This window comes from Chinchilla lanigera, unplaced genomic scaffold (genome assembly GCF_000276665.1).
Source record: "Chinchilla lanigera isolate Chin_1 unplaced genomic scaffold, ChiLan1.0 scaffold00018, whole genome shotgun sequence".
NCBI lineage: Eukaryota > Metazoa > Chordata > Mammalia > Rodentia > Chinchillidae > Chinchilla > Chinchilla lanigera.
The window spans coordinates 27,956,406-27,966,291 of NW_004955419.1; the positions used below are offsets into that span (position 1 = coordinate 27,956,406).

Below are 9,886 nucleotides of genomic sequence, written 5' to 3' on the forward strand. Positions count from 1 at the left end.
GGAACCGAACTCACGACCTTGCGCTTGCTAGGCAGGCGCTTTTGCCGCTGAGCTAAATCCCCAGCCCCTAAGGGAATAATTTTTATATTCTTTTTTTTTTTTTTCCTTTTTTTCGTTACCGGGAACAGAACTCACGACCTCACACTTGCCAGGCAGGGGCTGTGCCGCTGAGCTAAATTCCCAGCCCCTAATTTTTACATTCTTAAGTGGTTGAAAAACTCCAAAGAATTATTCAGTGGCATATGAAAATTATACAGATGAAGTTTTACTGGTGCACAATCATGCTCAGTGGTTACGTATTATCTCTGGCTGCTTTTGTATAATGGCAGAACGGTTGTGATAAGACTATGTATCTACTTCCTGCAAAGCCTAAACATTTACTATTTGGCTTTCTATAAAAAACAATTTCTCAAATCCTGTACCAGGCCTTTAGGCTAAAGTAAACAGTCATTGCCTTCTGAAATGTTCCTATTTTTTCAGATCATAGAGCTATCCCTCAGCTACATTTTAAGCCCTTAGGAGACTCCCCCATGGTAATAACACAGTATAAGCTTACAAGAACCCCAATTATTCAAGGAACGAATATTAAGTATGTTAGGCTTAAAGAACAGTAGGCTTAAAGAAGAGACATTGTTTACTTCTCTCTGTGTATAGGGCTGAGAGAGTACGTATGTATGAACCACGGAAGTGTTGCCTCATTATTAAGAGTTTTGCTAAAAGACACAATGAGTTTGATATTAAAAGAATCCTTTCATTCTGACTATATATTTCAGATTACACATAAGTGGAGTTTGTTTTGTTTTGTATTTTGCAGCGCTATGATTTGAATTCAACCCAAGGCCTGGTGTAGGCTATGCAAGCACTCTACCATTAAACTACATCCCCAGCCCCAGAAGTGAATGATATTAATATTCAGATTAAATGATAAAGAATTCAGGTTTCTCTCTCTATTCTTCTGACCATGTGTGTTCCTTTTCTTGTTTTGAGAACTGAGGAAAAATTGCATGCCTGAAAAGACTAAAGTATGAACAACAACAGAAGAGATCTGTGTGTGGTTAGCAGCTGCACACACTTCTTGCCATGTGCGGTTACCCTGGGACACTCTAGATGGCATATTAACTGTCACACCGTGTGTTCCTAATATTTACCTACAGAGGCACAAGTATGTGGAGTACTCATCCTTCTCTCCATAGTTAGTGCGTTTCTTAAAAGCTAAAATCTTAAAATGCCTATCTACACTGTGCCTCAACACACTTGGTAAGATGTAAGAACCCAAAATGGGTAGCTAAAGGATGTTTGGAAAATCTTCTGAAGCACATGGAAAATGAGAACAGAACTCTGTGTGATTCCTTTGTATAGAATTCCAATTAATGTAGTTTTAGCTTGTATGTAACTCTGTATTCAAAGCCAGATAAGCCCGCAGGATTTTTACCAACCTCTTGTTAATAATTCCTATGAAGTAGATGGTAGAAGCTAATTTCAGTGGAAGACAGCCTATCTCATTTCTCTAAAATAACTTCTATAAGCCTCATCTCCTAACTATCCACATGGATTTTTCTAAAGTAAGGTTTTTCAGTTGTAAGATCCTTTTCCTTCCAATGAGTCAACTGAAAATGTGGGAATGTGGGATACTTCAATGTTTAGTCTCTCCCTCCTAGCCCAAAATCTTCCATTCCCACCTGTGCCTCAGATGTGATCAGCACCAATAACCTAACAGTGCACTTAACTTCAGCAAACCTCTAAACTTGATCTCTGGACACGCCCACCACAACGACCTTTTCTAAGTAGGAATGTCTTAACAGAATTCGTGAATGTTATGTCCAATTAATGTGACTTGGTGCAAGATAAAAGCAGAATTACTCTTTCTGCAGCCTTTATTTCAGAATAATCTTAAAGATCATCTGGAAGTAGTGTTTCCAGGTTTGTCTGCAGTACTGAAGTCAAAATTTGCCAGTCTATGAAGTTTAACTCCCTTTCTTTTTTCCTTTCCTTTCTCCTTTCCCTTCTCCTTTCTTTTCCTATTTTTCTTTTTCTTTCTTTCTTTCCTTTCTTTCTCTCTCTGTCTGTCTCTGTCTCTCTTTCTCCCTCCCCCGCCTCTTTCTTTTAAAAAAAGGGGATGTTGGACTCCTGGGCAAAGGGATCCTCCTTCCCACCTCAGCCTTCAGAGCAGCTGGGACTGTAGGCATGCACTATCACATCTAGTTGTAAATTCAGGTAAATTTTTGACCTGAATTTATCCAAAGTCCAAGTAATAATCATCTTAAACTAGAAGACAGATTTCTTCCCTCAGCAGTTTTGTTTTTACTGTGTAAGGTAATCACTCCTGACCCCACAGACTCCCTATGTCTAGTCCCTTGATTTCTAGGCCATCTTTGGTCTATCCTGGCTTGTTCTTTATCTCATCAGAGTTAGTAATGTGCCTAAATTCCATCTACTTTCCAGTGGTTTGCCCTCTTTTAATTCAAATGAGCATTTACTAAAAGGAACATTGAACAGAGACCTGACTTCGGGAACTGAGTCTGACACTAAATGGAGTGGTCTCAAATCTTTCAGCACTGCAGGTAAATAGTCACAGGTGAACAAGTGATACAGAAAACATGCCTCCTCCACATATTTCATTAACTAATTTTTGGAGAATGGCTTACAGATTTCTTAATTCAAAGAGAAAATTACATGAAACATTTTTAGAGTTGAAAATATAATTTAAAACTAGCTTTTTTTAAAGCTTAGTTTTTCAATTTTAATGTGAATGAAGACTTGTTTTTCCTGAGCATTCTACTGTGACTGGTATCTGTCCTCCACAAAACATGACATCTCTTTTTCATTTTTTGGTAAATGTGGACACACTATATAATAGACTTGCTATTCTGCCTCTTCCCAGCCCCCAAGAATCTCCCCAGAGCCAAGAAACTGTTACACGGTCAGGGCAGCATGGTGTCTGGTCTTCATTGCGCACTGGCACCTGACAGGACACATATATCTTGTCTCATCCCAAGACAGAACAGCTACTTCCTGGTCTTTATAAATGGCCGAGGTCAACATCTACTTAAAGTATGGCTTTTAGTATTTCCTTACGGTAACAACCAGCTGCTAAACACTTCAGCAGAAATGTTTTAAAGAGGGAGAATTTTATAGCTTTTAGTTCCTTTAGGTCATCTGATTTAGGTATATACCTGAGGAGAGAGTCAAAGGCCTCCCCTACCGTAGAGTAAGACTCAGAATCATAACGGTGCCATTCTCCTTAATGTTTTTCTTTGTGTAGTAGCTCTAGTTCTTTTCTTTGGCACTCAATGTCCATCCCCTGAAAAATTACCAGTGCTATGACTTGGAAGTGACATGACATGTAATGCCACATATTAGGTACACAATATAAGTGGACCCTTACTCCCACCTCCCAACAGGAGAGATAGGTGACATAAAAGATTAACTTCCAAGGCAATAAGTCACCTCTTTTGGACACCATCAGAAGACTCTATATGAAACGTACTTTAAATTAGCCATCCCTACAAGTTCATTATATCCAGCTTTATACTTTACACCTCATTTACAATCTCATACCTCTTCAGGTTTCTGTCAATTTCAAGGAGACTTACTAGATTTTATAGATATGAGGTCTAAGAACTGAAAATAATCAGTTTCTTCAGGATCCTGTTTGCTCACAAAAATAAAAATCTTTACCCTAAATACCAAATTTATTTTCCCTTAAATCTAAGAGATCTTCTCCCTTTCTAGTTTACCTGTATGATAAACTTAAAAGTTGTTAAAGCCTAACTCCTCTGAAAGCCTTCGAAGGCTCACTGGCTAATTCTGCAGCCTGGGCCTTGGAGCTGTCTCTAGGGATTTAGAATTTTCTCTGGATTCTGTAACAGAACTGTTACTACCCAATCAAATCAAGCAGCTTTCCAAATAATTGGTATGCACACAGCTATGTTTCCATGGAGTAGTAGTTCTTTGTCCTGAAGCTTTAAATCCTGAACTTCATTTTATATGGTCACCTATCAGTAGAAACTTGAGACAGTGCAATAAAATCAAATTTACCTGTGTACCTTTTTTCCAGCACTCTAGCCATTAGCAATGGTTATAAACTCAAAACAAAACCAGAAAACAAGCCATTTTAAAAATTTGATTTTAGAGATAAATAAAAAATCCCTTGGGGCTTAGCAACCAAAAAACCTCAGAGTGCCACTGACCAAAAGTTTGCCCCTAATGATTAGTCAATTCACATAAAGACTGACTAGCTGATGACCTTCTTAAGACTTCCCTTTTGTCCTAAAGCTGAAAAGTGCTGAAAAAGCTAGGCTGAGGAAAAGATGGGGGAGAAATGGCCTTCAGTGGTATGATTTGGTCACATGAAAGAGAAACTAATTGGTACATATTTGAAGCATGTAAAGGACAGCAGGAGGACCCTAAAGTGTATGCAGGAAAATATATGCAGACCAGCAAAACCCACCCAACTCAATGTTCCATACTAACTGCTTCCATACACATCTCTGCAGTAGCTTACTGATTCTACTGATGATAAACATAACATATTCAGAAGGGGTTATAATTTTTTAGTTGATCGAGTTTAAGACAGTACAAGAGTTTTGGCATACTTGGTGAAGGTAGAAGCTCCTTCTTGTAACTACTGACTTTTCACAAGCCCTCTACTCAGAGAAACTTTCTTCATTATCTTGAATGAGTGATTTTACAGCATCTGTACTTTGAGGCCAACACTCTCTCCCACCCTTTTACCTAACAAAGCTATCGCTGATGCTATCCTTCGACACACACTGCAACTCTTTGTATTAGAATACACTTCAAGACATTTTCCTTCAGTATTTGCCCAAGGTCGGGCTGCTTGCTTACATCTTCTTTCAGGAATAGTCTTCCCTGGTTAAACGCATGCAGAGCCCTTTGCAATGAGTGTGGCCAGCAGCTGTGGCATGCACTGTGCAGTCAAAGCTTTCTTTGCTCTCAGTACTTTTGGTAGGCCTGAGGACAGGAGAGGCATTCATTTCCTCCAGGAGCAGAAACACTTATCTTGGAGTTTCACTCTTAGACTTCATTTTTTTCCCACCGCTCTCACTGCTTTTCAATATAAACTGTGTTCTCCTCTCTTTAGCTTTTCCTTATTTTTACCAAGGTAACTTCCTCTGTAGAGCTTGCAAGGTATGTCTCTGGTTCAGCCAGGAGTTTGGTCTGCTTTAAGCTGGGCTGCCCCTCAAAACCACAGCTGTCTTTACTAAACACCTGCTGCTTCTGATACAGTTCTGGCAGCCACTTTCTGTCTTTTATCTCTTTTAATTTGCACAGCAGCCCTATCACATGAGTAGAGTTAGTCACATTTTATAGTATGCTGAGGGAGGACAGTTTGGATGCTGAAAATTACAGTTAAGAAATGACAAAGGATAAATCTAACTCAATGTTCAAAGTCTTTCTATTGCATTTAGACCTTACGGGTAGTTTCTACTTCAAGTTCTAAAACAGCACCACCACATTATTCCTCAACTTCTCTATTCTGGCTTTGTCAAGATACTATTTCATTTTTCTCTTATTCATATGTTCACTGAAATTAAATTTGAAAATTATTCCAAAACTGTGTTCATTAGATACTTTTAGTGGTGAAAAACTGGAAATGAGTCCATATTTAAAATATTATGCCTGTATTTCCAAGTCTTCAGCTTACTTTCACCACTCTCCTGCTGGCATTGTTATATAGGTTATACTCAACACCATTTGGATCAAATAGTACTGCTACTTATGTTCTACTTCCTGAGGAATCCAAGTAGTTTGCTCTTAGCCCAGGAACAACCTAACTTTTAAAAGAGGCAATTCATTTTTCATGGGCTGAAAGGTGCTTTATTATTTTATGTAAGTTGCACAATTAAAAGTTAATACCGATTCCTAAATATCCCAAATATATTATAAAAATCTCTATGTAAGCCGGATGTGGTAGTGCATGCCTATAATCCCACCACTTGGGAGGCTGAGGCAGGAGGATCGCTGCGAGTTCGAGACCAGCCTGCGCTACGAAGTGAGCTCAAGGCCAGCCTGAACTGCATAGCGAGACCCTGTTTCAAAAGGACAAAAAACAAACAAACAAACAAACAAAAAAACTATGTAAGCAACAGAACTGCTATTGCCTCGTTTTGTATTTCACAAATCACTATTTTGATGTAAGTCCAAATTTTATATATTTTTAAGAGTCAGAGAATGAAACACCTTAAAATTCCATCATTTCTAATGGGTAAAAATGATATATAACAAAAATACAGATTAACAGTAAAACATTTTGCAGCAGCTATTAATAATTAGCATAAATAGGTATTTTCCCCATTCACATTTTATATTCTATGATTTCATTCTGTCATTCACAAAATGTTATGTGCTGTAATTAACGGCTGGTGTGCCACCAGCCCAACTTAGAACATTTCTCTTGCAGTAGGTCTTGGGGTTACATGCAGGAACTTGTCTCAGCTGACCCAGTCCAGTTCAGAAAGGAGCCTCTCACTTCACACTGCTTCAGGCCAGAACATGAATGAAGACAGATATGCTGGCCAAGGCAGGAACAGAGAAATTTCTCCAGTATGTTCCATATCAGAACATTTTGGTCAAAGCTCTTATGTTCAGTAGTCATTGTTGCAAGATTTAGAATTTCCCTAGAAATCAAAGTCAGTCAGAGGCCAGCATTCTGGATGACCTCAGGGGAGGGATGTGCTGGTTTCTATCAAACATTGATTCTTTAAGGAAGCATTTGCCACTTAAGCTTCTTTTCTGAGCTACTCTCTTCATGAATATTTTTCAGCTCCTGAAAATGTCACACTTTTCTGTGTTAGGGTTTTGGCACAGGGTTAGGGTCTTAGGTTTTCTTTTGCCTGAGGTCTTCTTCCTCCCACCCTCCTTGCCTAACTTGTATCAATCCACTAGTCAGGTTTTATAGTCACCTCCTCCGAGTGGCTTTTCTGGACTCATTAGACTAAGTTGAATCCTCCTGTTTATGTGTTCCTACCCCTAACCTTGGATTCTGCCATCCAGCACTTTTCTCTTATAACAATCCTAGGTTTATCATTCATCAATATTTATTTCTCCATTGGACAGAAAGTTCCACAGGGACAAGGATCATGTGGCTTGTAGTCTATTCAACCCCCAACAGCCAGATCAGAGGCTGGCACACAAAAGCATTTTATACATACCAGTCTAAGACAACAGGTTAAGTACATTATTAGTAAGAGTGCTACTCTGCAACAAGCAAGAGATGTTATTGTCCTCTTAGGACCCAATGGGAACTCTTATCTTTGGTTTATAAGCTTATTGCACTGGGATCTTTCAATTCCCATGCCACTTACAACTGCCTAGGAATACCATAAAAATGGTACATCATTTGCTAATGATTCTACTTCTCTTTAACTTTCAAACAGTATGTTTGGCTGCCTGAGGGAACCAAAAGGTTAAGAATAACAGAGTCAAAGCATCCTCTACCTGTTTTAAAATGTTACTGAGTATCCTTGGGTTATAGTAGAACTTTCATGAAAATGAAATTTCAAGAACTGCTATTTGGTCCCTGAGATGCTGCCCATTCCGATAATCAAAGAGAAATCCCTGCAAGTGGCTTTATTTTAGGTGGTAGGACTGTGGGTGGTATTTCTTCATACATTAAATTTTTAATATTTTTTACATAAAATGTTTTATATAATTGAATTTATATAATTGTTTTATATAATTGAAATGTTTTAATACATTTTAGAAACACTGCAGTTGGATTTCTTGAGTTCATGACAAGCCATACAGACAGATAGATATCCATTACCAAGGTCCTTCTTCTCCTATATTTTCTACACACCATTGAGACTGTGTGAATCTTCTTATGTAATAAAAACAACCTACATATGCTGTTTCTCTGCCTTTCAGCCAGATGAAAACAAGTTAGAAAAGAGGTAAAACAACCACATACAACTATTTAAAGCTGTTTTAAAAAATCATGGTATAACTGTTTAAAACTGTTTAAAACAATAGGCTGTTAAAAATATTGTGAGATTAATCAGTTTTGAAAAATATCAGTAGGCAGTGATATGACTGCAAGTTTGACTAAGCAAATTATCACCACCTCAGAACTGGTAGTGATTATGCTTAAATAGTCCCACTCAAAGCTGAGTGACCAGATATAGACAAGGAAGGTATATTGTTTTTCTGTTTACTATACCACCTTCCCTAATTATACAGAAAACAATAATGCAGTAAAGACAAATTCAAGTGCTGCAAAAAGGAACAACAACAAAAAGTGTCAGCTGTTCCAGCACCTGACAAGATGTAATCATCCATTTTAGGTAACACTCTAACATCAATGAGATAGATCCTCTCTCATCTACTCCTCAGCAAGAGGTACTCTGGAACTTTGTAGACATTTGTAGAGAAGCAAGGCTGAAAATTTCCCCTGAAAGTCACAAACTGAGCTATACAAATACTAGTAGTTATCATGGAATATAAAAAAACCAGAAACATAATACATTAAAACATATTAAGTTTATTTTAAAAAATTTCACTCTTAAGACTTCCTTTTAAATGCTTAACAACAAATAATATATGCATCTTGACAATAAAAACATTCTATGTGTGCTGAATTATTTACTATAAAACTCATGAATGCCTATAGATTTAAAAAATAAATCATATGCATTCCAAGAATGACTAAAGGCCCTAAGCTGAGTAGTCTGATGAAATGTCCTCAAAAGTTCCCTGAAGAATAAGGTTACATGAAAGGATATGACAATATTGATGAACCCACATACAGCAAGAAAATTCTTCCCCAAATGGAGTAAAAATGCAGTGTATTGAAAAGCAACCTTGGGAATTCTCATTATAAGAGTAAGTCCTACATTTCGCACAAATCATAGGTTAACATTTTTATGAACATTAAAGAACATTTCACAATGAATTTGTAAACAAGAGAGAACAGAGCCATATTCTAGAGTCTGACTTTTGTTTTTCTTCTTTATTCTGTGGGCTCTAACATTTGTTACATTGCTCAAATAATTTTTTCCATGTCTATTTCCCTCACTAGGTTCCAAGTATGTTAATCACCTGTGCTCTTAGCACCTAAGGCAGTGGCTGCCACAGTGCACAATGAATGGTTTTAGGAATAGAATGGATGGTCGAATGAATGAATGATTCTCACTTAGAAATGGGCATGGGGCTTCAATGGGGTGACAGCAGTCTAGAAGAAAAGGAGTTGTAAAAATACATTCTTTAGGCCGGGTGCTTGTGGTGAGGGGGTAGCCTATAATTTGCCTAATAGGTCTGAGGGCCAAAATACATATTAAAGAAATAAAGCCCTCTCTCAAAACATACATACAACTGATACATATGAATTCTACAAACTTAGAAGCGCCAAATAGTTGTTCATGCTACCATTTTGGTACTATTTAGGACAGTTCTACTTTGAATATATTTTATATAAATACAAACATTAAGAAATATCTAAAAGTCACTTGGGTTTAAGAATCTAGCTGTCAATATCTGGCTGAACTGAAATTTCTAATAAACTATCTGACCCATAATCTTATTATAAGCATAAGCTCCCAAGTAGGAAGAGGCATAGAAGTTGATGAATCATTTTCAATTAGAAATTTTCACTCTGAAGACAGTTTATAAAAATTTTAAGTATGAATAGTGTATTAATTTCAAAAGTACTATGTAAATAATTATCCAAATAACTAAAATTTGTTCAGCTGAAAATCTTTTTTTTTTTTTTTTTTTTTTTTGGGGGGGTATCTATCAGAGATTTGGGCTATAATTTAAACTTGCCATCAGCTTATCAAGAGTGATCAAATGTTGAAGGTACGGTTTCTTGAGAAACTAATTTAGCAGGGCTCTCAGCTAAAAATGTTTTTTTTTTTTTTTTTTTTTT

At 37.2% G+C, this 9,886-nt stretch overlaps 1 protein-coding gene across 3 annotated transcripts in view; it reads right to left on the reverse strand.

The window, feature by feature from the left end:
• Tdrd7 (tudor domain containing 7) overlaps positions 1 to 9,886 on the reverse strand; it is a 63,763-nt gene that overhangs the window by 36,742 nt on the left and 17,135 nt on the right. The window lies entirely within an intron of this gene.